This window comes from Schistocerca nitens, chromosome 2, assembly GCF_023898315.1.
Source record: "Schistocerca nitens isolate TAMUIC-IGC-003100 chromosome 2, iqSchNite1.1, whole genome shotgun sequence".
NCBI lineage: Eukaryota > Metazoa > Arthropoda > Insecta > Orthoptera > Acrididae > Schistocerca > Schistocerca nitens.
In genome coordinates this window covers 873630576-873635660 of record NC_064615.1, presented here as the reverse complement: position 1 = coordinate 873635660, position 5085 = coordinate 873630576, and the positions used below count along the sequence as shown (strand labels likewise).

Here is a 5085-nt window from a genome sequence, read left to right as displayed (position 1 = left end):
TAATTCGTTTATCAATTTCTTCTGTCTTACTCTCCAACTGCTGCACTCCCTGTTGTAACTGCTTGACCTCCATTTCCACCCTCTTGTTATCCTCTTCTCGTTGCACGGCTATAGCATTTCTCAGATTAACAGCTAGTTGGTTCTGCCTATCTCCTATCCCCTTAACAGCATCGTTGCATTGTTTCTGCATTTGCGTCACCTCGGTGATTCGATGATTGCAATTTGTTTCCACTTCGTTGATTCTTTCTCCCAACTCGACTTTCGTTTCTTCAATATCGTCTTCTATCTTTTTTGTTAATTTTCTTTCCACCTTCTCCATATCTCCCTGGACTTGGTCTATACTCTTCTGCAGCTTATTCTCTCTCTCGTTGATATCCATTTTCCTCTGTTCTTGTAGCTCCTGTATTTCCTTCTTCAGATTACATTCCATCTTCATCTGTGATGTTTTGATCTCTTGTGCTATAGTTTCTTGTAACTCTTCCTTTAATGCTGCGTTATTTTCTTGTAAAACCTTCTCTAACGATTCTCTTGTTTCTTGTGAATTCTTCTCTAATGATTCTTGTAAATCTTCCTTTAGTGATTTTCTCGTTTCTTGTGAATTCCTCTCTAACGATGCGTTAGTTTCTTGTAAACGCTTCTCTAATAATTCTCGGAATATTTCTTCCCTTTTTCTAGCTTCTTGCGAACTCCTCTCTAATGATGCGTTAGTTTCTTGCGAACTCTTCTTTATCAAGTCTACCAACATCGACCACATATCGGCATCCTCTGAAACTGACTTATTTCTCGTCGTTTGTTCCGGTGTCTCAGGATAACTAGTTGAATGTGCTGATGGGCTTCCTAATGACAATCTACAATCACTAATTCCTGAATCATCTCTATCTTCCTGTCCTATCCCTTTCCTTTCAACTACTGCCTCACAGACCTGCTTATCTTCAGAAGACATGTTTGGTTTATTTTTAATGCCCAGGCAAGTAATACAAAATAACCTCCAATAACCCAAAACACTCCTAATTACCCTGAAACTAATCAAACAGTACCTGCAATTCTTTCAGTTAACTCCCAAAATGATACTATATGCATGAGTACCGAACATCACAACTCTCAAAAACCTAATACTTTCCAATAACAATTTCCACATACACAGTTTATGTAAAAATGTTTCAAACAAGATAATCATAACACTCACAAAATCTATAAATGCAAATTCATCAAAACAATTATCATTTATACAATGCAGTGTGCATAAATAAGCATGCTAGACTTCTGAGTATGTTTCGCAACTTTTTTTTTTGAAATTATTGCAATTGAGCACTTTTTCTAATGTAAATATCAGTTAAAAACTGTTTATTTATCGCGAAGACTGCACACTGCAATTTACTGTTATGTTAACCCGTCGTCTTCACTCACCAACCGACGTCACCACGAGTCGGGATGTTTTGACGTTTGAGGTGGGTGTGGCTGTGCCGCCGCTGGAGCTCGCGTGAAATTGAAGATCAGCTGCAAGGCGACGTAGTTCGTAGTTCGGTCGCTAGATGCCGGAACTGCGCTCGTTGTTTCGAAGTTGTGGCGCTGTAGGCGGGCGTAGTTTGTAGTTCGGTCGCTAGATGCTGGGACTGCGCTCGGTATCTCAAAGTCGCGTCGCTCGCCGTGGTGTCGTGTGAAATCACCTCGCGGATCGAAGTTCTTTGGTGCAACTGCTACGCGGCTGCGTGACGTCATTCACTAATTGCGTAGCCACAATACATTATCGTCAGCATAACAGTTTGTGGGTCCACGCGAAACTGTCCGATTTTCACTGTTCAAAAGGCAATTTCGGTCAACATTTTACCACAAAACACCTTTCTAACAACTTGTATGACGAAATCTTGGCTCGTCTCACTATTTTACTGTTCACATGTGTCTTTCTTTAGCGTCCACTTTTCACAGTTTTTCGCGCGAATTTTCGCATTTGCACTTTGCAACACAGTTTATTGACGCTATTTGGCTATTTAATATGGCAAGAAAAACAGTTTAGTCATAATCGTGCGATATTATTACTTCGTATTGTTCAAAAAAATGCACTGTTCCTTGTCGCGATTTTAACGTTCCTGCACTGTCCCGATTCCACATTGAAAAATTAGTTTTCTGGCGTTAAGTAAGGTAAATTACCTATTGTTCATTACGACTCGTCCGAAAATTGCACTTGTCCTTTCACGGTAAGCCAAGGGTGTAACATACCCTTTTATTTATTTTATTGTTCCCGCTCGTTCTGGATCTGAATAGCAGCCCAAAATTAGATAATTAATTAATGTGACCGTGTACCTAATGGGCTGGCAATCGGATTGGACTGCTCAGGGGATGTTACATTCCGTATTGTCCTTAGCAAATACTGTAATAAGTACTGTTCGGTGGTAAGAAGGACACAACACAGTTTCACAAACAAGATCTATATTCTTAGCAAAAGCACAAAATAAGGAGACAGCCACTGCCTTCGTCAATACACTGTTAATGATGGCTAATCTCAGCACAGGTTTCTTTAGTCATTCTTAATCGTCACACGCAACATCCAATCACTGTAATCCAGGTAATGCTGGCACGGTAGACGCGGAAGTTCAATAGCGGCACGTAATATCACTGAAATCACTCTGCAATTAAACTTTCTCACTTTCCCGTATAATACTAACACAAAGGGGTTAAACCGCAGCGATGGCCACTCCCTTTGTCGATAATTTACATTAATTCAACTGCTGGCTTCTGCACAGCTCTGCCCGCCTCGCGGGAACCTACCACACCCTGACTCCGCACTTTCCACACTCTAACTCTCTGCCCAGTTCTTCCCGCCTCGCGGGAATCTACCCAAGCCGCACTCGGCACTCCGGTGAACCCCCTCTAGCTCTCGCGACCTGCACACACACTACTCGATAGTTGCCCTGTCGACCTGTGTGAGCGCAAACTTAGTAGTAAGGGCCTGCGGACCCCTTACAACTGTACTGGTGTCTTTTGGCAAAGTATTGGTATTTTTGTCCCATTTTATAGCTGACTGCAGATTCGAAAAATCTGTTGGCATTTATAACTAATATAAAAAGTGACCACTTCTCTCTTTTGACATCATCGTAATCACAAAATGTTCTTCTTTTATACAAAACTACTCCAAGCTCCTTCAATGCCCCTAAAAATTAGGATATGCTATTTTGTGAAGCTTTCCATACGCAGCTGCAAGATTTTGAAAAGGAGCCTCTTGTCAGGCCAATGCTGTTTCGCCATAACAACAAGAGGTTCATTGCTGAAGAGAGACATAATTGTTTTTAATGGTTTAATTGCCTCCTACAGGATTAAAACAACTTTCAAATCAGTACAACCATGTACAAAATAAAGTAAATTGTTACAGTATACCAAAAAATAAATAATTAAATAAAATGGACGTTGCAGTCACTGTCGAACGATTTTGCTTGTGCTGAAAATTTTAGTCTTCCCCTTTTATTTTGTCTTACATATAATCATATGCAGACTCACTAGTTGTAGCTTACATGTTATGCAATGTTATCCCTTCCAGTACTATGACATCTGTGCAGGTATAGGCCAAGTTATTTTGTGTGCACTCCACCTGCAAGTGCACATGCACTGGTGGGAGATGTATCAATATTTTCCTTTATTACTCCAAAAGTTGCACGCAATTGCAATGTTAAAAAGCAAAACTGCTTGAGCGAAGAGTTCATGAACTGCACTTTAAGATATCCTGAGTTGTGAATCAGACAATGATCCAAGCACAGATATCAAATTCTGCATGAAGGGACCACTAAGCCACTCCACCTCTTCATCTATCACACTATTCCAGTCTCGATGCAAATGTAAGGGTGGAGAAAAAGGCTAAGTAGTAAGATGGCCTCCATATGAAGTCCAGTGACCATTTCAAGGTTTTGATAAGCATGGGCAAAGCAATGCCTGAAAGAAAGTCAGCTAATTGGGGCACAGCAAGTCAAACTGTACACTGCACAGCCGATTTGCTTTATTTGTACATGGGAAACAGCAACCACAATTGGATGGATCTCATGACGTACAATCCATCACACTAATTAATGCACCCACCACAATTCATAAAATAAGAAGGGGACTTGTGAATGCAATAAATTGTGTGAGCACAGATCTGCAGAGGTTTTAAGGAAAGCCCATCTTCTGAGAAGCAAACACTTCCTGAGGACGCTACATGTAATAACATCGCATCTTATCTGCTTAATTACATGATGCTACTGAATTTAAGACCGCTGCAGGCATCTGGTTCCATGGTGTAATGGTTAGCACTCTGGACTTTGAATCCAGCGATCCGAGTTCGAGTCTCGGTGGAACCTGACGCTGTGTTTTGCGATCGTTTCTAGAAATGAGTACGAGCCGGTAGTTGGAATTGTATATGCAGAATTTTAGCTACGATCACTTAATGCAAATTGTTAATTGCAGTCCACACGCCCTAAACAATGTCTTGGGTGATGGGCATCATATTATTATTAAAGATAATAAAAACAGATTGTGGTGACAGCTCTTTAACCCAGAGGGAGGCCATCATTAGCATTTCAGGGAATGACAAAAAGTGCACATAAAATCTGTGGTGAGGAATGAGATCCTCAAGATCAGCAAAAAATACATTTTTTAAGTGACTTCATCTTGCTTTCCACTGTTATAATTTTATTTTACAGTTAGAATTTCGGCATTAAGCCATTTTCAAGCATAAGATTGTCAAGCAGTCTCCAGCATTTTGAAAATCCCACTTTAATTATGGCCACCCGTACATCAGTGACCTGCCAGATAGGATGAGCAGCAACCTGTGACTGTGCTTATGATGCTGTAATATATAGGAAAGTGTTGTCATTGACTGACTGTAGGAGGGTACAGTGCTACTCGGACAGAATACTACGTGGTATGATGAATCACAGCTTGCAATGAATGTAGAAAAAATGGGAATTAATGCAGATAACTAGGAAGAACAATCTTATAAAATTCAAATGCAGGATTAGTGGTGTGGCACTTGACAGTCACTTTGATTAAATATCCGGGCATAATACTGCAAAGTGATATGAAATCGGACCAACATGTAAGATCAGTTGGTCAACTTTG

General features: G+C 40.5%; 1 non-coding gene across 1 annotated transcript; it reads left to right on the top strand.

Annotated features, from left to right (window-relative positions):
* The first annotated feature begins 4253 nt into the window (after positions 1–4253).
* Positions 4254–4325, top strand: Trnaq-uug (transfer RNA glutamine (anticodon UUG)). Its single transcript has one exon. It is a non-coding gene; the product is annotated as a tRNA-Gln (tRNA).
* Positions 4326–5085: the final 760 nt, after the last annotated feature.